At 45.4% G+C, this 25,349-nt stretch overlaps 1 protein-coding gene across 14 annotated transcripts in view; it reads left to right on the top strand.

Moving 5' to 3' along the window:
• The window catches only part of LOC115208107 (calcium-dependent secretion activator 1), a 161,509-nt gene that overhangs the window by 74,563 nt on the left and 61,597 nt on the right, over positions 1–25,349 (top strand). The window lies entirely within an intron of this gene.

The raw sequence follows: 25,349 nt of genomic DNA, 5'->3' as shown, positions 1-25,349 counted from the left end.
GGTTGTAGAGTAACCAAAAAGCTTGGAAGCAACTTACCTATCCTATTACACAGTCACCAAAGACAGCTTTAAGAAGATGATAAATAAGCTGGAGGTGAGATTCTATCTCGCACATATTTCTGTCACCATCCCAACACACTGTATAACAAAATTAAGGGAGAAGTTGAATATCGTGTTGAATGGCTGGACCAGACTCTAATGTTCTGGACACAGGCTGCACCTTGCATCCGGTAGGCTACGTGTTACATGTTTTTTACGACAATTTGACATATAATATCAATTGTAATAATGATCAAATCAAATTTTAGATGAATACAACAGGTGTAGACCTTACAGTGAAATGCTTACTTACGAGCCCCTAACCGACAGTGCAGTTTCAAAAATTATGGATAAGAATAAGAGATAAAAGTAACAAGTAATTAAAGAGGAGCAGTACAAAATAATATATACAGGGGGTGCCGGTACAGAGTCAATGTGCGGGGGCACCGGTTAGTTGAGGTAGTATGTACATGTAGGTAGAGTTAATTTAAGTGACTATGCATAGATGACAACAGAAAGTGGCAGTGGTGTGAAGGGGCGGGGGGGGGGACAATGTCAATAGTCTGGGTAGCCATTTGACTAGATGTTCAGGAGTCTTATGGCTTGGGGGTGGAAGCAGTTTAGAAGCCTCTTTGACCTAGACTTGGTGCTCCGGTACCGCTTGCCGTGCGGTATCAGAGAGAACAGTCTATGACTAGGGTGGCTGGAGTCTTTGACAATTTTTAGGGCCTTCATCTGACACCGCCTGATATAGAGGTCCTGGATGGCAGGAAGCTTGGCCCCAGTGATGTACTGGGTCGTACGCACTACAATCTGTAGTGCCTTGCGGTCGGAGGCCGAGCAGTTGCCATACCAGGCAGTGATGCAACCAGTCAGTATGCTCTCGATGGTGCAGCTGTAGAACATTTTGAGGATCTGAGGACCCATGCCAAATCTTTTCAGTCTCCTGAGGAGGAATAGGTTTTGTTGTGCCTGCTTCAAGACTGTTATGGTGTGCTTGGACCATGTTAGTTTGTTGGTGATGTGGACAAAAAGGAACTTGAAGCTCTCAACCTGCTCCACTGCAGCCCCGTCGATGAGAATGGGGGCATGATCAGGGAGCATGATCGGTGATCATGCTGTTGTGTCATCTGAAAATGTAATGATGGTGTTGGAGTCGTGCCTGGCCGTGCAGTCATGAGTGAAAAGGGAGTACAGGAGGGGTCCTGGTAATCCGTCTGGCCCTGCGGCCTTGTGAATGTTGACCTGTCAAAAGGTCTTACTCACATCAGTGGAGAGCATGATCACACAGTCTTACGGTACAGCTGGTGCTCTCATGCATGTTTCAGTGTTATTTACCTCGAAGCAAGCATTGACATAGTTTAGCTCGTCCGGTAGGCTCGTGTCACTGGGCAGCTCTCGGCTGTGCTTCTGTTTGTAGTCTGTAATGGTTTGTAGGCCCTGCCACATCCGACGAGCGTCAGAGCCGGTGTAGTATGACTCGATCTTAGTCCTGTATTGACTGTTTGATGGTTCGTCGGAGGGCATAGCGGGATTTCTTATAAGCTTCCGGATTCGAGTCCTGCTCCTTGAAAGCAGCAGCTCTAGCCTTTAGCTCAGTACGGATGCTGCCTGTAGTCCATGGATTCTGGTTGGGGTATGTACGTACAGTCACTGTGGGGACGACGTCATCGATGCACTTATTGATGAAGCCAATGACAGATGTGGTGTACTCCTCAATGCCATTGGAGGATTCCCGGAACGTACTCCAGTCTGTAGTAGCAAAACAGTCCTGTAGCTTAGCATCTGCTTCATCTGACCACTTTTTTATTGATCTAGTCACTAGTGCTTCCTGCTTTCATTTTTGCTTGTAAGCAGGAATCAGGAGGATAGAATTATGTTCAGATTTGCCAAATGGAGGTTGAGGGAGAGCTTTGTATGTGTCTCTGTGTGTGGAGTATAGGTGGTCCAGAGTTATTTTCCCTCTGGTTGCACATTTAACATGTTGATAGAAATGAGGTAAACCTGATTTGTTTTAAGTTTCCCTGCATTAAGGTCCCAGGCTACTAGGAGCGCTCTGGGTTGAGCGTTTTCTTGTTTGCTCATTGAATAGAGCTCGTTGAATGCTATCTTAGTGCCAGCCTTTGACTGTGGAGGTATGTTAACAGCTACAAAGAATATAGATGAAAACTCTCTCGGTAGGTAATGTGGTCTGCATCTTGTTATGAGAAACTCTACCTCAGGCGAGCAATACCTCGAGACTTCCTCGATATCGTGCATCAGCTGTTGTTTACAAAAATACATAGACTGCTGCCCCTTGTCTTTCCAGACACCTCTGTTCTATTCTGCCGGTACATCGTATAACCAGCCTGGGTGTATGTTGATATTGTCATCGTTCAGCCACGACTCCGTGAAGCATAAGATGTTACAGTTTTTAATATCCCGTTGGTAGTTTAATCTTCCTAATAACTCGTCCATTTTATTGTCCAAAGATTGCATGTTTGCGAACAGAATTGAGGGGAGTGGGGGTTTATTCGATCGCTTCCTACTCCTCAGAAGGCAGCCCGTCCTCCGGCCTCTCTTTCTCCGCCTCCTCTTCACGCAGATCACTGGGGTCGGGGCCTGTTCCCAAGGGAGCCATATAGCCTCCGCCTTGGGTTCGTCAGAGTCGTGAAAGAAGAAAAAGGATTCTGCTAGTCCCTGGTGAGTAATCGCAGTTCTGATGGCTAGAAGTTATTTTCGGTCATAAGAGACGGCAGCGGCAACATTATGTACGAAAATAGCTAAAAAATATGTTATGAACGCAGATAAACGTACAAAAAAAATCGGTTGGGGGCACGTGAAACATCTGCCTTCTGCTCTGGCGCCATTTTTTGATTGAGCCTACTTATATATTATTACACAATCATACGCTTCCTATTCCATCTGCAGCCTTTGGCTGCCTGAATAAAGAATTAACTAACGTATTACTCATAAAATGGTAAAATTGGAAATAGGAAATCATAATGTTATTCATTAATTTATGATAGCACACTATATATGGATGATCATGTTAAAAAATGAATGTTTGTTTATATGTAAAGTACCAGTGAAAAGTTTCGACACACCTACTCATTCAGGGTTTTTTTTTTTTTTTTTTTTTTTTGCTACATAGTAGAACAATACTGATGACATCAAAACTATGAAATAACACATATGGAATGATTAAGTAAGCAAAACAAAGTGTTCAGATTCTTCAAAGTAGCCACCCTTTGCCTTTATGACAGCTTTGCACACTCTTGGCATTTTCTCAGCCAGCTTCATGAGGAATGCTTTTCCAACAGTCTTGAAGGAGTTCCCACATATGCTGAGCACTTGTTGGCTGCTTTTCCTTCACTCTGCAGTCCAACTCATCCCAAACCATCTCAATTGGGTTGAGGTCGGGTGATTATGGAGGCCAAGTCATGTGATGCAGCACTCCATCGTTCTCCTTGGTTAAATAACCCTTACACAGCCTGGAGGTGTGTTTTGGGTCATTGTCCCACTAAGCACAAACCAGATGGGATGGCGTATCGCTGCAGTGGTAACCAGCATGGCTAAGTGTACCTTGACTTCTAAATAAATCAGACAGTGTCACCAGCAAAGCACCCCCACACCATCACACCTCCACCTCCATGCTTCACAGTGGGAACCACACATGCAGAGGTCATCCGTTCACCTACTCCGCGTCTCACAAAGTCAGGGCGTTTGGAACCAAAAATCTCAAATTTGGACTCATAAGACCAAAGGACAGATTTCCACCGGTCTAATGTCCATTGCTCGTGTTTCTTGGCCCAAACAAGTCTCTTCTTATTATTGTTGTCCTTTAGTAGTGATTTCTTTGCAGCATTTCGACCTTGACGGTCTGATTCACACAGTCTCCTCCGAGACAGTTGATGTTGAGATGTGTCTGGGCCTTGATCTAAGCGTTTATTTGGGCTGCAATTTCTGAGGCTTGTAACTCTAATGAACGTATCCTCTGCAGCAGAGGTGACTCTGGGTCTTCCTTTCCTGTGGTGGTCCTCATGAGATTCAGTGTCATCATAGCGCTTGATGGTTTTTGTGACTGCACTTGAAGAAACGTTCAAAGTTCTTGAAATTTTCCGGATTGACTGACCTTCAGTCATTTCTCTTTGCTTGTTTGAGCTGTTCTTGCCATAATATGGACTTGGTCTCTTACCAAATAGGCTGTCTCCTGTATGCCACCCCTACCTTGTCACAACACAACTGGCTCAAACACATTAAGGAGGAAAGAAATTCCACAAATTAACTTTTAACAAGGCACACCTGTTAATTGAAATGGATTCCAGGTGACTACCCCATGAAGCTGGTTGAGAGAACACCAAGAGTGTGCAAAGCAGTCATCAAGGCAAAGGGTGGCTACTTTGAAGAATCTCAAATATAAAATATTTTCTGATTTGTTTAACACTTCTTTGGTTACATGCTTCCATATGTGTTATTTTCTAGTTGATGTCTTCACTATTATTCTACAATGTAGAAAACATTAAAAAGAAAGAAAATACCCTTGAATGATTAGGTGTGTCCTAACATTTGACTGGTACTGTAGGTGTAGTAATCATATGTATTATCATATTGTTACGGCTTGGTAATCGTGGAGGAGGAATGAGGCGCAGGAAGCAGCGAACACAGGGTAGTGGTGTTTTTAATATACACTCACACAAAAAACAAATGTTCCCACACACAGGGGAGAAAATACATACGGCGTCAAACAACGTCGACACGAACATAAGCCGTCTGTCAAAGAAACAATCATTAATCCCGCACGAACAGGAGCGGGCCAGCTAAACTAAATAGCCCCTCTAATGGCTAATTGACCACAGGTGTCACAAAATAAAAAATGGGAAAAGCAAAAGGGAATCGGTGGCAGCTAATAGGCCGGTGACGACGACCGCCAAGCGCCACCCGAGCAGGAGGGGGCGCCACCGTCGGTGGGAATCGTGACACATATGTAGCCTATAACAACATTGGAAAATATTTGTTTCATTAGTTTTTTTGTATTCAGTTAGCACAGTATGTATTCATTAATTGAAAATCGCAATATCTGGCCCAAAATAGTGCAATTCGTATTTTGTCCAAATCATGCAGCCCTAGTGTGTGTGTGCATGTGCATTTGTGTATATGTGTTTGTGTGTGTCTTTTTGCGAGCCTGCGTGTGACTGTGCATGTGTTTGTGTGGGTGCATGTGGTAAGGCACACAGTCTAAGCTTGACTGCACCAGCCTGGTATGGGATCGGCACAATGCAGATTGGAAGAAGAGAAGGTACACACTGCATACCAGTTAGCCACGAGGCAAGCACGGGCTAGATAGAGATGAGCACATTCTGTAGCCTCAGGCAGGCAGAGTGCTCCCTCATTAGCATGCTCTGCATACAACAGAGGCTCTGGCTTTCTCTCTCTTTCACACACACACACAGAAGCACGAGGCATCACAGGCTGAGCTATAAATAGACCAGCAGTCACCTCTCTTTCTCCCGCTCCTCCTCCTCCAGTCACCACTGGTCTGTGTGTGCTGTCTGAGGATGTCACTTCTCCATCTCTGTCCTACCACCTGGGAGTCATCTGTCATCAGCTGTGCTGTTAACTACACCCATCCTGTCACCCACTTCCTCACCCTTTCCCTTCACCATCACCCCTCCCCTCCCCTCCTCACCCCTTCCAATCACACCTCACCGTCACCCCTCCCCATCACCCCTGACCTGCTGTCAACTCTACTAATGTTCAGGCAACGTCACATCTGTGTTCGCTGCAGCGGGGCTGTCACTTCCACTAACATTGAAGGAGCGTTACATTTTAGCTTGGGGGAGCCTGTGTTTGTGTGTGTGTGTCTGTCCACCTGTGTTGGGCTGGTAACCGCAGTGACCTACTTCAGTTCTACCACTGAAATACATACACCCTACAAAACGACCAACATCAAAGCCTGAAATGTATCCAGCAAATTAATTCACCCTTGGACTTTTTCATTGTCCTCGTATTCAGGGAATCTAAATGGGATGTCTTAGTTTCTGTAATATATATCTAGACTAGAGTGCAGTCCTTGTGTTGTCAGAATGTAGTTAGACAAGCACAGCTAACACAAGCTGCTCAGCTGCTGTTTCTAGGCAGGCGTGGCCCTCTTTCCCTCCCTCTCTGTGAGTGTGACAGTTCTGCTTGGATTGCACCATGCCGTCCAGTTAGAGGTCACTAGCTTGCCTGACATACATACACACATGTGCACGCAGGCACCCGCAGACACACACACACACACACCAGTCCCTCAGTGCTTCACAGTTCAGCACGGCACGATCGGATGGACGGGCATCAGAGGATTGGCAGCAGCAGCCAGCATCAGGGGAAACACTTTATCCAACCACACACACACACATCCTTAGTGTTAGCCTCGCCCTACCTGGGTAAATCCTTGGTACATTTCTACCAGTGAAATGTATTTAAGCCTAATAGTCAGATAAACGTGGTGTCAAATGAAGCCCCTGTCTGCTGTGCGTGTGTGTGCGACATCACTGTGTGTGAGTGCACGTGCGTGCCTGTTTGTGTGTGTGCGTTACTGAGCTGTGTGTCTGTGTGTGGCTCTGAAAAGCTAAAGCCCTGCCCATGTAGAGGCAGAGCAGACATTCTCTTCTGCTGCAGCTGGTGGCAAAGTTCTGATTATGTGCTCTATTAACCAGGAACTCTGTTAAATGCATCCCAAATGGCACCCTATTCCCTATATAGTGGGCTACTTCCCGATAGACCCTGGTCAAAAGTAGTGCACTAAAAAGGGAATAGGGTGCCATTTGGGGTGTGACCTGTGAAACACAGCAGGCAGGGTGGGTGGCTGTGCTAGTCAGCTCGCTCAGGATTCACTTCGAAATTGGACGTCCGTCCATGTCACAAGGACATCAGGATATTCCTTCAAAACCCGCCACTAGGGACAACGTTGAGCACTATTACCATCAAATATGCCTGGGTTTTGCTAAGGTGTTGTGGACGGGGATGGCGAATCGGTGTAAGCCACGAGCTCCGGCTCCGAGGGTTGAAGGGTTCTATCATAGTGGTAGAGACTAGTTTTTTTGTTTGTTTTAACCCTTTCCCAAACAGTAACCTTTAACCATTCAGAATGAATGCCTTAACCCTAACCGTGGAGTTGTTTTTATTTTAACACTATGTCAAACCTTAACCCATAACCTTTCGGATGAATGGCGGAGGAACTGCAGCAAAAGGAGGAACCCAGGCTGTCAAAAACACATCGAAATTGGACGTTTGGAGCAACTTCAAAAATGTATGTTTGGATAAACATGGGTAAACATCAGAATCTGAAATCAAATTGGTCAAACCGTAAGATCTTTTGGGCTGCACAGTGGCCCACGCACTCTAAACATATACAGTGCATTCGGAAAGTATTCTTCAGACCCCTTCCCTTTTTCCACATTTTGTTACGTTACAGCCTTATTCTAAAATGTATTACATTTTTTTTTTATCAATCTACCCACAATACACCATAATGACCAATAGAAAACAGGTTTGTAGAAATGTTTGCAAATAAAACAGAAATATCTTATTTACATAAGTATTCAGACCCTTTGCTAAGAGACTCGAAATTGAGCTCAGGTGCGTCCTGTTTCCATTAATCATCCTTTAGCTGTTTCTACAACTTGATTTGAGTCCACCTGTGGTAAATTCAATTGATTGGACATGATTTGTATAAGGTCCCACAGTTGACAGGTCATGTCAGAGAAGAAAAACCAAGCCATGAGGTCAAAGGAATTATCCGTAGTGCTCCGAGACTGGATTGTGTAGCGGCATAGATCTTGGGAAGGGTACTGTACAAAAAAATGTCTGTAGCATTAAAGGTTCCCAAAAACACAGTGGCCTCTTAAATGGAAGAAGTTTGCAACCACCAAAACTCTTCCTAGAGCTGGCCGCCCAGTCAAACTGAGCATTCGGGGGAGTGGGGCCTAGGTCAGGGAGGTGATCAAGAAGCCGATGGTCACTCTGATACAGCTCCAGAGCAAAGTACAGAGAGATCCTTGATGAAAACCTGCTCCAGAGCGCTCAGGACCTCAGACTGGGGCAAGGTTCACCTTCCAACAGGATAATGACTCTAAGCATACAGCCAAGACAACGCAGGAGTGGTGTCTGAGCAAGTCTCTGAATTTCCTTGAGCCCGGACTTGAACCCGATCTAACATCTCTGGAGAGACCTGAAAATAGCTGTGCAGTGACGCTCCCCATCCAACCTGACGGAGAAGAATGGGAGAAACGCCACAAATACAGGTGTTCCAAGCTTGTTGCATCATCCCCAAGAAGACTCGAGGCTGTAATTGCTGCCAAAGGTGCTTCAACAAAGTACTGAGTAAAGGGTCTGAATACTTATGTAGTTGTGATATTTCTTTTTTTTTATACATTTGAAAAATATTCAAAGGAACTGTTTTTCCTTTGTCATTATGGGGTTTTGTGTGTAGATTGATGAGGGGGAAAAACAATTTAATACATTTTAGAGTAAGGCTGTAACGTATTAAAATGTGGAAAAGGTCAAGGGGTCTGAATATTTATTCCGAATCCACTGTACGCTACTGTACACGCTGACGTTTAAGCATCTCATTCCAAAATCGTATATTTACATGGATAAGGAGTACAAGGACTGTACAATACTGGTAAGAGGATGAAGAGGATGCATGAAAAAAACACTTAATTATATTAAACATTCACAGTAAAGTTAATAATTGAATTAAATGCAGAATCATAATTATTGTGGTTATTGCTTATTTTTTACGGATGTTAGGATTGTTGGTATTTTGTAACAAATCTCATCCAGAGAGTGGCTGCATTTTCCAAGTCCATTTTAATCTGAGGAGAGGACTGCTCTGTGCTCCTTCCTCAATTATTTAAGTGAAACCCTTCAATGTGCTTAAAGCTGTCTCCCCATTTTCTCTCTCCCTCCCTACCCCTTCTCACTCTCTCACTCTCCCTTTGTATCTCCCCCTTTCCCCCCTCCCCCTCCCCCTCTCTCTCTTTGTTCTTTCCCCCGCTCTCCCCCTCCCTCCCTTCTCTCTCGGTCCTTCCCTATTTCTCCATTCTCTCTCTCTGGCAATCTTCTCATCCGTCTCTCCATCTCAGTTTAGTCTGAAAACAGTCCAGCAGCTTTCACTTAAAACCCCCCTCCCTTCCTATTGTAGCAGCCTCACATTAGTAGCAGCTCATTCTCCCTTTAAGGGGATTGCTGGAAGGAGCAGTGAATCAATACAGTAAAGCCTCAGAGACACACTGGGCCTGTTAATGTAATAGGAGTGGGTGAAATACGGGAGGGAGAGGAGGGCGATGGAAGGTTGAGGAGAGAAGCGGAGAGGAGAGAAGAGGTGAGGAGACATGAGGGAAGGGAGAGGAGGCAAAGGAGGGGTGGAGTGGAGAGAGGAAGTGTGAGGAGAGATGAGGGAAGGGAGAAGAGTAGAGAAGGGAAAGGAGGGGTGGAGGGGAGGAGAGGACATGACAGGAGAGTAGGGTAGAGTAGGGGAGAGAGAAGGAAGGGAGGAGAGGAGCGCAGAAGAGAGGAGAGGTCAACACTTTTATTTTATTTCACCTTTATTTAACCAGGTAGGCCAGTTGAGAACAAGTTCTCATTTACAACTGTGACCTGGCCAAGATAAAGCAAAGCAGTGCGACACAAACAACAACAGAGGTACACATGGAATAAACAAACGTACAGTCAATAACACAATAGAAAAGGTCTATATACAGTGTGTACAAATGGTGGAAGGAGGTAAGGCAATAAATAGGCCATAGTATCGAATGAAATTACAATTTAGCAGATTAACACTGGAGTGATAGATGTGCAGAAAATGTGCAAGTAGAAATACTGGTGTGCAGAAGAGCAAAAAATAAAATAAAAACAATATGGGGATGAGGTAGGTAGTTGGATGGGCTATTTACAGATGGGCTGTGTACAGGTGCAGCGATCGGTAAGCTAATCAGATAGCTGATGCTTAAAGTTAGTGAGTGAGATATAAGTCTCCAACTTCAGCGATTTTTGCAATTTGTTCCAGTCATGGGCAGCAGAGAACTGGAAGGAAATGCAGCCAAAGGAGGTATTGGCTTTGGGGATGACCAGTGAGATATACCTGCTGGAGCGCATGCTACATGTGGGTGTTGTTTTTGTGACCAGTGAGCTGAGATAAGGCGGAGCTTTACCTAGCAAAGACTTATAGATGACCTGAAGCCAGTAGGTTTGGCGACGAATATGTAGCGAGGCCAGTCGACGAGAGCATACAGGTTGCAGTGGTGGGTGGTATATGGGGCTTTGGTGACCAATCAGATGGCACTGTGATAGACTGCATCCAGTTTGCTGAGTAGAGTGTTGGAGGCTATTTTGTAAATGACATCGCCGAAGTCGAGGATCGGTAGGATAGTCAGTTTTACGAGGGTATGTGTTAAGTTCGTTGACGGAAGGATCGGACCAAGGTGCAGCTTGGTAGACGTACATTTTAATTTAATAAATGAATACCGAAAAACAACAAATACGAAACGTAACGTCTAGTAGGGCTACACAGCACAGTACCAAAAACAAGATCCCACAAACAACAGGTGGGAAAAGGCTGCCTAAATATGATCCCCAATCAGAGACAACGATAGACAGCTGCCTCTGATTGGGAACCATATCAGGCCAACCTAGAAATAAAGAAACTAGAATGCCCACCCTAGTCACACCCCGACCTAACCAAAATAGAGAATAAAGGATCTCCAAAGGTCAGGGTGTGACAGTATGTTTGGCAGCGTGAGTGAAGGAGGCTTTGTTGTGAAATAGAAAGCCGATTATAGATTTAATTTTGGATTGGATATGTTTAATATGAGTCTGGAAGGAGATTTTACAGTCTAGCCAGACACCTAGGTATTTGTAGTTGTCCACATATTCTAAGTCAGAACCGTCCAGAGTAGTGATGCTAGTCGGGCGGGTGGGTAGCGATCGGTTGAAGAGCATGCATTTAGTTTTACTAGCGTTTAAGAGCAGTTGGAGACCACGGAAGGAGTGTTGTATGGCATTGAAGCTCATTTGGCGGTTACTTAACACAGTGTCCGAAGAAGGGACAGATGTATACAGAATGGTGTCGCCTGCACAGAGGTGTAATGAGGAATCACCCGCAGCAAGAGCGACATCATTGATATATACAGAGAAAAGAGTCGGTCTGAGAATTGAACCCTGTGGAACCCCTATAGAGACTGCCACAGACCCTCCGATTTGACACACTGAACTCTATCTGAGAAGTAGTTGGTGAACCAGGCGAGGCAGTCATTTGAGAGACCAAGCCTGTTGACTCTGCCGATAAGAATATGGTGATTGACAGAGTCGAAAGCCTTGGCCATGTCGATGAAGACGGCTGCACAGTACCGTCTTTTATCGATGGCGGTTATGATATCGTTTAGTACCTTGAGCGTGGCTGAGGTGCACCCGTGACCAGCTCAGAAACCGGATTGCACAGCGGAGGAGGTACGGCGGGATTCGAAATGGTCAGTGATCTGTTTGTTAATTTGGCTTTCAAATATTTTAGAAAGGCAGGGCAGGATGGATATAGGTCTGTAACAGTTTGGGTCTAGAGTGTCACCCCCTTTGAAGAGGGGGATGACCGCAGCAGCTTTCCAATCTTTCGGAATGTCCGACGATACGAGAGGTTGAACAGACTGGTAATAGCGGCTGCAACAATGGCGGAGGATCATTTTAGAAAGAGAGGGTCCAGATTATCTAGCCCAGCTGATTTGTACAGGTCCAGGTTTTGCAGCTCTTTCAAAACATTGACTATCTGGATATAGGTAAAGGAGAAGCTGGGGAGCCTTGGGCAAGTAGCTGCGGGGGGTGCGGAGCTGTTGGCCGGGGTTGGGGTAGCCAGGAGGAAAGCATGGCCAGCCTTAGAGAAATGCTTATTGAAAATCTCGATTATCGTGGATTTATCGTTGGTGACAGTGTTTCCTAGCCTCAGTGCAGTGGGCAGCTGGGAGGAGGTGCTCTTATTCTCCATGGACCTTACAGTGTCCCAAAACTTATTGGAGTTAGAGCTACAGGATGCAAATTTCTGTTTGAAAAAGCTAGCCTTTGCTTTCCTAACTGACTGCGTGTATTGGTTCCTGACTTCCCTGAAAAGTTGCATATCGCGGGGACTATTCGATGCTAGTGCAGTCCGCCACAGGATGTTTTTGTGCTGGTTGAGGGCAGTCAGGTCTGGAGTGAACCGCGGGCTATATCTATTCTTAGGTCTTTTTTTTTCTGGGGCATGCTTATTTAAGATGGTGAGGAAATTACTTTTAAAGAACGACCAGGCATCCTCTACTGACGGGATGAGGTCAATATCCTTTCAGGATACCCAGGCCAGGTTGATTAGAAAGGCCTGCTCGCAGAAGTGTTTTAGGGAGCGTTTGACAGTGATTAGGGGTGGTTGTTTGACCGCGGACCCATAGCGGATGCAGGCAATGAGGCAGTGATCCCTGAGATCTTGAAATCAGGTGTATTTGGAGGGCAAGTTGATCAGGATAATATCTATGAGGGTGCCCATGTTTACAGATTTAGGGTTGTACCTGGTGGGTTCCTTGATAATTTGTGTGAGATTGAGGGCATCTAGCTTAGATTGTAGGACTGCCGGGGTGTTAAATGTATCCCAGTTTAGGTCACCTAACAGAACGAACTCTGAAGATAGATGGGGGGCAATCAATTCACATATGGTCTCAGCAGCAGGAGACGGAGGCTGACATCTTCTAGACCCCCCTGCCAGACATCACATCAGCAGATTAGGCCTACTCAGCAGGAGAGGCCATGCTGGAGCTTGTCTTGTCTGGATGGATGATTTCCTCTCAGATGGGAGTCAAAGACCCATCGAACAACCGTTATGATCTCTAACATGTCAGTAATGCTACAGTAGAAATAACAAATTAAAAAGTCCACACTAGCCCTAGTGCAAGCCCAAGTCAGTCCAAGTTATCCTAATACGTTTTAGGCCTTTTTTTACCTCCGTCTGTCTTTCTTAAGGCCCCTGTCTGTAGGGTGTATGCTCAGGGCTCTGCTGTGTCCTCAGTGGCGGACGGACTGACAGTCAGGGTCATCAGAGGGAGTGGCAGTGAGTCAAAGCATTATTGTTGCTGAAGGGTGAACAATGTTGCTTAGAGAGAGCTAGAGCGAGACCAAGCCCTCAGCCCTATCCTCTCCTCTCTTTGCATGTGTCAGCTAATATACATCTCTCCATTCATTATTGATATGAGGGAGCCTGTGAATTCCTCTGCTTTACATTACTCTGGGGTAGAAAACGTCTGAAGTAGCGCAGGGTGAGTTATCTAACCAGAACTAAACCACACCAGCTCCCACGCATGAACCCAATAGTGATGTTTAACATGCCTCTAATTTACAAGGTAATCTCTAGGTGCCTAATAAACACAGTGTAGAACTGTTCTTGAAGTCTCCCAGACTGTCGATTTTTTTATGAATCACTGTGCTTGTCATTGATTGAGGTTTGTGTACAGACATCTCCGTCATCTCTCCAGATACCTCTAGTCTTAGTCACCTCGGAAATGAAAACAGACTCACAAAAGGCAAGTGAACCCTCTAATTAAATATCAAGTGAAGATTTTCTCAAGTGATTGATAAAAAAAAATGCTATTTTGAATGTGTTTATTCAGGTATGCAGTCAGTCAGTTCAAACTAGTCTAACAGCTGCATGAACTCGCAGAAACAGAATTACAAACCCATTGACTCGAGCAGGAATATTAATTCTAGCAATTATATTTCTATGAGTTTGAAAAACTGTTGAAGTCCTAGACAATTCCATGCCTTAGTCAGCGTCCGTTAGGAGCCTTGGATGCCTGGGTCATGTGATCAGGTTGTTGTGCGCCTACCTGACGTCATGCTTGAGTGATTCAGTTAGCCCCCGGTCTCTAATCTAAATCTAGTTACGACACCATTCCCCTCTCCGGTGGTTGCACACAAACACTAGCTATAACACCATTCCGCTCTTATGGTTGCATGAAGATATTTTCCTCCGTTCACTCTATAGCGGTTACATTACAGAGCTACGGTTTGCCACAACACAACCACTCAGCAGCATAACACACCATGACAACTCACCATGGTAACAGTAACATGGCACTGCCATAAAGCAACCTGTTTTGTCAACAGGGCTCTATTTGTCTTCACAAAAAGAGAGAGGGGGGGTGTACTACATGTGTGACAGGAATGGAAGTGACTGTTGTGCAGGGCAAACCTGGATAAGCCATCATGTTACTGCAGGATCTGGGAGAGTGTGTGGGCAGAGTGGAGGGTAGACATGTCACAATGCTACAACACACACACACACACACACACACACACACACACACACACACACACAGCTATGATGACGTGAGAGAGAGAGTTTGAGTTTTAAATAACCTTTATTGGGTCTGGGAACCCACAACACGATAAACACTCATACAAAACCATGGTTACACATCAATTATAAACACAACACCAAATCTTCCTCCACAGTGACTGAACACAACAGCCTCTGAATACGCCATATTCTCATTAACAGATCAATATTGTTAACCATTTTGTAATAGGCAAACTCAACCCTCAGTCTCGCTGCCAACATCCCCTCCAGCATTCCCACCACATCCACAGACCCCTGTCCCCGAGTACTGTTCTTTCGTGGTTTCCATATTGCTAATTTAGCTGCCCCTGACACAAAATTAAGCAAGATAACTACACCCCTTCTACTAAACCTGTACTTTAGCCCAAATATAAACTGTTGGGAAGAGAACCTCTCCCAGAGCTGAGAACCAACTTGTGATCAGGTCAATTTTTTATTTTATTTTTTATTTTTTTCACCTTTATTTAACCAGGTAAGCTAGTTGAGTACAAGTTCTCATGTACAACTGCGACCTGGCCAAGATAAAGCAAAGCAGTGCGACACAAACAACACAGAGTTACACATGGAATAAATAAGCGTACAGTCAATAACACAATAAAAAAAAACAAAGTCTATATACAGTGTGTGCAAATGGCAAGATCTCAGTAGGCAATAAATAGGCCATAGTAGCGAAGTAATTACAATTTAGCAGATTAATACTGGAGTGATAAATGAGCAGATGATGATGTGCAAGTAGAGACACTGGTGTGGAAAAGGTCAGAAAAGGAAAGGCGGCCAAAGGAGGTGTTGGCTTTGGGGATGACCAGTGAGATATACCTGCTGGAGTGCGTGCTATGGGTGGGTGTTGTTATCGTGACCAGTGAGCTTTACCTAACATAGACTTATAGATGACCTGGAGCCAGTGGGTCTGGTGACGAATATGTAGCGAGGGCCAGCCAACTAGAGCATACAGGTCGCAGTGGTGGGTGGTATAAGGGGCTTTGGTAACAAAACGGATGGCACTGTGATAGACTGCATCCAGTTTGCTGAGTAGAGTATTGTAAACAATTTTATAGATGACATTGCCGAAGTCGGGGATCGGTAGGATAGTCAGTTTTACTTGGGTAAGTTTTGCGGCGTGAGTGAAGGCCCCCGCCGCCGCAGCACTACAACAGTCTCTGGGCTGCTTGAAGCCATGATCCTGGAAGAAATGTCCACCAGGCCTTGCCCACCCTCATGCAGTGGCAGGTACAGGGCCGCAGCTTTAATCCAATGTTGTCCAGACCCCCCACACACACACACCCCCACCCGTGGCTGTAAAATCATAAGTCTGTGCCGCAGGGTAGAGGCAGCTAGATTATTGGCAACTAGCACCGTTCCTTTATAAGACAGCTGGGGTGGCACCCATTTCCACCTTGACAATCTGACACACACTTTCTCCACTACACCCTCCCAGTCCTTTTTCGGAAAGACATCAGAGCCAAGAAAAAACTCCAAAGTCTTCATCCCATCTCTGCCCCACTGAAGCCCCCCTGGTAACCGCGGAGCCTGTCTGACCTGCCCACAGCGATTCGCTCTTTTCCCTATTGACTCTAGCTGAGGCCCCCCTCATACACCTTTAGAGCGTTTGAGAGAACCTTAACATCTTCACCCCTGTAATAAAAACTGTCACGTCATCTGCATACGCAGACAGTGCTGTCGTGGGACCCTTCATTACCCCTGGCACAGAGAAACCAGTAAGCCTCGCTCTTAAAAAACAAAGCATTGGTTCAATTGCCAGACAATATAACTGCCCTGAAATTGGGCATCCCTGCCTGATAGCCCTTTGGACAGGGATGGGGCAACTTAAACCACCCCCCACCTTCACCATACATGAGGCCCCAGCATACAGTAAACTCACCCAAGACAACAACAAAAAAACATTGCCAAACCCAAAGACTTTCTTTGTTTGGTGGTCCACACGGTCAAAGGCCTTCTCCTGATTCAATGAAAGTAAACCCACATTCACATCAGATAGTGTACACATGTCTAAAACATCTCTTATTGGAAACAAGTTAACAATAGAGCGGTCAGGTACACATTAAGACTGGTCCTTGTGGACCAAAAGCCCCAGATACTCTTTCAACCTGTTTGAGAGACATTTAGATACAATTTTATATTCCACACACAGAAATGCAACAGGTCGCCATTTTTAGAAGAGCCAAATCCCCCTTTTTTGGCAACAATGAAAGCACAGCATGTTGACAGGAAACAGGAAGAGAACCCTCATGAAAAGATTCACACCACTTCATAAAAATTCCCCCAAAACTGCTTATAGAACTCAAATGGTAAACCATCGATGTCAGGGGCTCAGCCTGATGAGAGCTGCATAACTGCTGTGGACAGCTCCTGCAGAGTAATGTCAGAATCCAAAGCAACTCTCTGCTCAGGGCCCAATTGAGGAAGTCCATGTAACAACTGTTCAGTACACAGCGAATCACAATCCTCCGCCTTAGAGGGCGGAGTAGAAATCCCCGGCATGTTGGCGCATTTCACTATCATCCATGGTCACCTTCCCATCAGAGAGACGAAGGCAGACCATCTGTTTGCGTTGCAGTGTCGACTGCCCTAGGTTAAAAAATTAAATAAAATAACCATAACATCCGCCTTGACCAATAAAACCCGACCCTTGACAATCTCTGTTGTAGATACCACAGTCATCCTAATTGCCACCCCAGCACTGAAATTAGTACCACGACTGAGTATATGCTGCCCCTCCCACCACATATCCCAGTCAACCTCATTAGCCTCATCACTATGGGTCTCCTGCAGAAAAACTACATTAAGCCTTTTCTTTTATTACTTCCAATACCCAAGCCCTCTTATTCCTGTCCCTTCCCCCATTAATATTGAGAGAACCTACCCTTAGTACCTCCATATAGAAAAGAGAACCTACCCTTAGTACCTCCATATAGAAAGGAGAACCTACCCTTAGTACCTCCATATAGAAAAGAGAAAGGAAAAGAAGAAAGCAGAGAAACCAGCCAGTGTTTTTTTCTCTCTCTCTCTCTCTCTCTCTCTCTCTCTCTCTCTCTCTCTCTATGAGGCATGATCATCATCATTGTTTTAATTTTCTCTTAACCTTACCACGTTTACCACTACATTTTGCTGCCGTGACAGCAGTAACACATTTCCTCAAGCGAAAACACTTCTCACGCAACTGGTCTAACCCCACCGTCTTCTGTTACATCACAGCTGACCTTAAAACTTAACATTAAAAAAAAATCTGCCACTGACAGATTTCCCAAAAGTCTGATCCAGGAACCTATTTACCTCATCTAGATTGTCACCAGCTTCTATCATACACTGCTCAAAAAAATAAAGGGAACACTAAAATAACACATCCTAGATCTGAATGAATGAAATAATCTTATTAAATACTTTTTTTTTCTTTATATAGTTGAATGTGCTGACAACAAAATCACACAAAAATAATCAATGGAAATCCAATTTATCAACCCATGGAGGTCTGGATTTGGAGTCACACTCAAAATTAAAGTGGAAAACCACACTACAGGCTGATCCAACTTTGATGTAATGTCCTTAAAACAAGTCAAAATGAGGCTCAGTAGTGTGTGTGGCCTCCACGTGCCTGTATGACCTCCCTACAACGCCTGGGCATGCTCCTGATGAGGTGGCGGATGGTCTCCTGAGGGATCTCCTCCCAGACCTGGACTAAAGCATCCGCCAACTCCTGGACAGTCTGTGGTGCAACGTGGCGTTGGTGGATGGAGCGAGATATGATGTCCCAGATGTGCTCAATTGGATTCAGGTCTGGGGAACGGGCGGGCCAGTCCATAGCATCAATGCCTTCCTCTTGCAGGAACTGCTGACACACTCCAGCCACATGAGGTCTAGCATTGTCTTGCATTAGGAGGAACCCAGGGCCAACCGTACCAGCATATGGTCTCACAAGGGGTCTGAGGATCTCATCTCGGTACCTAATGGCAGTCAGGCTACCTCTGGCGAGCACATGGAGGGCTGTGCGGCCCCCCAAAGAAATGCCACCCCACACCATGACTGACCCACCGCCAAACCGGTCATGCTGGAGGATGTTGCAGGCAGCAGAACATTCTCCACGGCGTCTCCAGACTCTGTCACATCTGTCACGTGCTCAGTGTGAACCTGCTTTCATCTGTGAAGAGCACAGGGCACCAGTGGCGAATTTGCCAATCTTGGTGTTCTCTGGCAAATGCCAAACGTCCTGCACGGTGTTGGGCTGTAAGCACAACCCCACCTGTGGACATCGGGCCCTCATACCACCCTCATGGAGTCTGTTTCTGACCGTTTGAGCAGACACATGCACATTTGTGGCCTGCTGGAGGTTATTTTGCAGGGCTCTGGCAGTGCTCCTCCTGCTCCTCCTTGCACAAAGGCGGAGGTAGCGGTCCTGCTGCTGGGATGTTGCCCTCCTACGGCCTCCTCCACGTCTCCTGATGTACTGGCCTGTCTCCTGGTAGCGCCTCCATGCTCTGGACACTACGCTGACAGACACAGCAAACCTTGCCACAGCTCGCATTGATGTGCCATCCTGGATGAGCTGCACTACCTGAGCCACTTGTGTGGGTTGTAGACTCCGTCTTATGCTACCACTAGAGTGAAAGCACCGCCAGCATTCAAAAGTGACCAAAACATCAGCCAGGAAGCATAGGAACTGAGAAGTGGTCTGTGGTCACCACCTGCAGAACCACTCCTTTATTGGGGGTGTCTTGCTAATTGCCTATAATTTCCACCTGTTGTCTATTCCATTTGCACAACAGCATGTGAAATGTATTGTCAATCAGTGTTGCTTCCTAAGTGGACAGTTTGATTTCACAGAAGTGTGATTGACTTGGAGTTACATTGTGTTGTTTAAGTGTTCCCTTTATTTTTTTGAGCAGTGTATTAAGAGAGATATCATATCCTTCTCCTGATCCTCCTCAACTGAGGCCTCAGACCCCTGACTCCCCTCTGCCACCTTCCTCTCAACACTCCCCACTTGCACCGCATCACTCGTACCGGGCATCTCCTCCACTACCTGGGAGACTAGCCAAACCAGAACCCCCTCCTGTACCCCATTACTCGTAGTGTGCATCTCCCCCCAGTCTGAGGAAATGGCTCTCCAGATCCATCCTTACCTCCCACAACAATATTTTTCTGCTGCATACCATTCCCTTCTGGTACAAGTTGCAACTCTGTGCCATCAACATGGACAACTTGTTCCTCAGCAACAGGTGCTTCTGGCTGCTCTACCACTGTCAGCCCACCTCTACTTACGTCAGTGGGCCCAGGCGTTATGAGGACCACCTGCGCCCCTCCCTCCACCTTCTCCCTTTTCGGGCAAGCATGTTGCTTATGGCCAACATCCCCACACTCAAAACACAGTTGACTACCCATACTAGCATAAGCCATATACCGTCTGTTGTCATATTTGACTTTAAACGATAACTCCAAAGTCTGTTCCGGTGAGTCCAAAAACATGAACACCTGTCGCCGAAACGACATAACCTGTTTCAAAGCCGGGTGTTTGCAACCCAACGGGACAATCTTAATTGAACTCTCAAACCGCAATAACTCGCACTCCAATTGCTCATTGGGAATAAACGGCGGTATATTCGAAATCGTTACTCTTGTTGATTGAGAAAAAAAGGGGCGTAACTTGAATAACATACCTTTAAGAAATACGCCATGCTCAACAAGACGCTCTTCTTTAAGAAAAACCACCACGGCTTTATTCATCAGCTTTATTCATTATTCATCATAAGCAACATTCTCATAGCCTACCTTCTTTCCAATGGCGAACAGAAACTCATCCAGTGACAGTAGCTTCAGTAACACCTATAGCTGTGCTGAAGTGAAAGGGACGGCTTCCCCATGTGGGTCGCCATCCCTGCCAAACCAGGAGAATTTCGACAAGAAAAACAATATACTTAATTCTGCCACAACAAATAATCACCTTAATCATGCATAGGAAAAGGAAAACCACCAAGAAAAGTAAAACAAGAAGGAAAAAACAGGCGATCTAACTCCAGACAACACTCGCTCATACATTTCCCAGCATGCACTAAACACTCCCAGCATGCAGAGAGAGATGCACGTCTTGGGACTGGGGAGTCATTGCTTACTTGCTTATGGCAGCAAATTAATCTACAGGGATATACAGCTGGGTCTCAAGAGAGATCCTATAGGGAGGCACTACTCCTTACGTTCTATGGAAGCATTGCTTACTTCTATGCAAGCAAGCATTGCCAGGCTATAACTTCATACCATAATTCCTTACAGCTTCTAGCTGTACTTCAGAGAGGTATACACTGACTGCACAAAACAATAAGAACAATATTGATTTGCACCCATTTCGCCCACAGAACAGTCTCAATTTGTTGGGGCATGGACTCTACAAGGTGTCAGAAGCATTCCACAGGGATGCTAGCCCATGCTGACTCCAATGCTTCCCACAGTTGTCTCAAGTTGGCTTGATGTCGTTTGTGTGGTGGACCATTCTTGATACACACTAGAAAAAGTTTGAGTGTGAAAATCACAATAGCGTTGCAGTTCTTGACACACAAAGCGGTGCACCTGGCACTTACTGCCATACACCGTTCAAAGGCACTTACACCTCAAGTTCTCTTGGGTATGACGCTACAAGCTTGGTACACCTGTATTTGGTGAGTTTCTCCCAGTTCCTCTCAAGCTCTGTCAGGTTCGATGGGGAGCGTCGTTGCAAAGCTATTTTCAGGTCTCTCCAGAGATGTTCAATCGGGTTCAAGTCCGGGCTCTGGCTAGGCCACTCAAGGACATTCAAAGACTTGTCCCAAAGCCACTCCTGCATTGTCTTGGCTGTGTGCTTATGGTCGTTGTCATGTTGGAAGGTGAGTCTTCAACCCAGTCTGAGGTCCTGAACACTCTGGAGCAGGTTTTCATTAAGGATCTCTCTGTACTTTGCTCCGTTCAGCTTTCCCTCAATCCTGACTAGTCTGCCAGTCCCTGCCGGTGAAAAACATCCCCACAGCATGATGCTGCCACCTCCACCATGCTTCACCGTAGGGATAGTGCCAGGTTTCCTCCAGACGTGATGCTTGACATTCAGGCCAAAGAGTTCAATCTTGGATTCATTAGACCAGACAATCTTGTTTCTCATGGTCTGAGAGTCCTTTAGGGGCCTTTTGGCAAACATGCACTGTCAACTGTGGGACCTTATATAGACAGGTGTGTGCCTTTCCAAATCATGTCCAATCAATTGAATTTACCAATGGTGGACTCTAGTCAAGTTGTAGACGCATCAAGGATGATCAATGGAAACAGGATGCACCTGACTTCAATTTCAAGTCTCATAAAAAAGGGTCTGAATACTTATGTAAATAAGGTTCTGTTTTTCTAAAAACCTGTTTTTGCTTTTTTATTATTGGGTATTGTGTGTAGATTGATGAGGAACATTTTTGTTTAATCCATTTTAGAATAAGGCTGTAACAAAATTCGTGAAAAGGGAAGGGGTCTGAATACTTTCAGAATGCACTGTACAGTATGTACACACACACACACACACACACACACACACACACACACACACACACACACACACACACACACACACACACACACACACACTCACACACACACCAAGGGTGTCTCAGGGGGAGTTGGGATATGCAAAAAACAAATGTCAAATTCACACATGCGTATAATACACACTTGTACATCTGTGAAATAGGACAAACATAAGCATCCAACCACACAGTTTAGCCACATACGCTCAAAGGCTATTCATATTTATGTATTACTCTACCTACAAAGAAAAATACAACTACAAAGAGCTTCAATTGTGCTTCTGTCAGTCAAGTCAATACATTAGGGTCAATCCCATTTTCATTCAGTCATTTTAGGATATAAATTCAGTTTTGACTGAATTGAAATTCAATTGACCCCAACCCTGGTGTACAGTACATTCTTAGTATTTACACAGCATGAATCCAATGACTGATCCTGAGTGTCACGTCCTGACCAGTTAAGGGTTATTTGTTGTTGGAGTTTGGTCAGGATGTGGCAGAGGGTATTTGTTTTATATGGTTTGGGGTGGTGGTGTAGGTAGTAGGTCGTTTTATTTATGTATTCCGGGGGTTTTGGGCACTGCTCTGTGTTTATGTATTTCTATGTTTAGTTAGTTAGTTGTGGGTATAGGTTCTAGGTTCGTTTTCTATGTATAGTTAATTGGGATGGGACTCCCAATTGAAGGCAGGTGTGTTGAGTTGCCTTTGATTGGGAGTCCTATATAAAAGGGTGTGTTTGTCTTTGTGGGTAGTTGTTTGTGAGCACTGCGTTTATTTAGCCTGCTACACTGTCGAGTCGTGAGTACTGTTTATTGTTTTGTTTTTCCTGTGGATGCTTTTCGTTTTTTCCATTAAAAGAATGAGTATCCACATACCCGCTGCATTTTGGTCAATTCAACATGGCACCTTTTGTGACACTGAGATCTAGGAGATGCATTATCAATGATAGATAGCTATCCATATTAATGGGCCCTTTCTACCTACATAGACACCTACAGTATAGGCCGGTTTCCCAGACACAGATTTCCTAATCCATGATTAAAATTCAATGGAAATTCTCCATTGAAAGTGCTTTTTGGTCCAGGACTAGGGTTAATATGTGCCTGGGAAACCAGCCCTATAAGTAAAGTCAGCCTCACTTCCTTCTGTCAGTCGTCATTACAGTATTTATTAACGGAGTGTGAATCCAATCACCCAACCTGAGATCAGAGGGGATAAATTATCAACATGGGAGGTGGGTGTTGACCTTTTACTCCGTGACCCTGGCTGTCTAGAGGAGCCTTTTGGGGGTCATGCAGGAACATAATGGAGAATGTATTCATTGCCCAGCTCCGTGGTAATGTCCTCCTGGGCCCATGTGTGCATCCCAATAATCTCTCCTTTCTCCTGAAGTAGTGTATGCGCACGTTCACTACTTCCCACTACTTCCCCACATCCTAAATAATTGGATTGGTAGAGTTTCACCATGTTTTTTATACCAGTTATTTCCATTCAAATCAGCGAAGGGAAGTGAAAACATGGGAGAAGGTAGAGATCGTTGGGATACAGCCAATATTTACAAAAAATGCTAATCTAGGATCAGTTTAGTCTTTTAGACCCTAATTGATGCAACTACATGGACGGTGGACCTGATCCTAGATCAGTGCTTCTAATCTGACACACTTTGAATACAGGCCCTGGTCTTATTCCATGTAGGATCATAATGCAGATTGTATTGATTATGTCCGTGTGGTGAGGTGATGTCCTCCTTGGGTCCTCCTGGTCTCTGAGCTGATTCGCTGTGTTTTGCCCTCCTTCAGTTGGACTGAGTGAAAGGGTAAACATGTCTGGCAGCCATAGGAAGGCAGTCATTTCTTGCAGGTAGTCCATTCTTGCAGGTAGATAGGCAGGAGACCTAGAAAAGTAATGATAGTGGTTGGAGTAAATAATAATGACAGAAATAGGCAAACGGGGCGAAACAAACAATGGATAAAAATGAATTTCTTCAAAGAAATCACGATCCAAATAAACTCAATCCAAAACAGGATTTGGCTGTAGTAAACAGGGTAAGGGTAGCCTAGGTCTACTGTTGAGACAAACATATACCCTACCCATAGAGATACACTCCCTGTCAGAGCCCCTCGAAGTTCAAACACTGACTGGCACAGCTAGGTAGAAATACCTTGAGACACCCCATGGGCAAAACCATTGCCACACGAAGAAGGGGGGTATATAACTAATTAACTGGTTAAAACCTTTAACCAACAGAGGCTGTACAAATGTTTAAACCAGACTAATAGTCATCACATTCACACAGGCCTTTCTAATTCAGACCAGTAAATGTTATAGAGCTCTCAAACAAATAATCACATTTACAAATGGACAGAATCCGTGGTAATAAGGGGTGTGCCCCTCTCGAGCATTCGCACACGTCCGTGCCTAGATTTAGAGTGTGAGCGTGCATGAGCGTAACTTTGAGAGGCGGCATACAATAAATCACATGACAAACACAAAGCAAGCACTCGAAATAAATGCAGAAGCTGAAGTAAAATAGACAAGTTACACAGATCATTTGGAAACTTGGCAAGTTGGTTGAAATATGTGGAGCTATCATGACACAAGACGAGACCCAGATGCAGACACAGGAGGCAGATGGTTGGAGTCTTACAATATTTAATCATCCAATAGGGGAAGGCAAGAGAATGGTCGTGGACAGGCAAAAAGGTCAAAACCAGTTCAGAGTCCAGGAGGTACAGTGTGGCAGAAAGGTTCGAGGTCAGGGCAGGCAGAATGGTCAGGCGGGCGGGCACAGAGTCCAGAATACAGGCAAGAGTCAAAACCGGGAGGAATAGCAAAAGGAGTACGGGAAAAACACACTGGTTGACTTGATGAAACTGATCAGGGTGTGACAGAGTTGGTCATGAGAATAGCCACCTTGGCTCTTCTCCAGGTACGTAGATAGTGGCAGACAAACATCTGGGCCGAGGGTACACTGACCTCCTGCTCAGGGAAGAGTGGAGGCTGATACCCCGTGGAGCACTCAAAAGGGGAGAGTCCCGTGGCAGAACTGGGAAGAGTGGTCCGGGCATACTCCACCCAGACCAGTTGACGGCTCCAGGAAGTGGGGTTGGTTGAGACCAGGCACCTTGAGGTGGTCTCCAGGTCTTGGTTGGCTCGCTCTGACTGACCGTTAGTTTGGGGATGGAACCCGGATGACAGGCTGGCCGACGACCCAATAAGGGTGCAGAATGCCTTCCAGAACTGAGACGAGAACCCCGATCAGAGACCATGTCTACCGGGAGTCCATGGATCCGGAAGACATGTTGCACCATAAGCGGGGCCGTCTCCTTGGCAGAAGGTAGTTTAGGTAGAGGGATGAAATGGGCGGCCTTGGAGAACCGGTTGACTACCGCCAGAAT

This window comes from Salmo trutta, chromosome 14, assembly GCF_901001165.1.
Source record: "Salmo trutta chromosome 14, fSalTru1.1, whole genome shotgun sequence".
In the NCBI taxonomy this organism is placed as follows: Eukaryota; Metazoa; Chordata; class Actinopteri; order Salmoniformes; family Salmonidae; genus Salmo; species Salmo trutta.
Note: the sequence above shows the minus strand (reverse complement) of the source record. Positions and strands in the feature narration are given on the sequence as shown.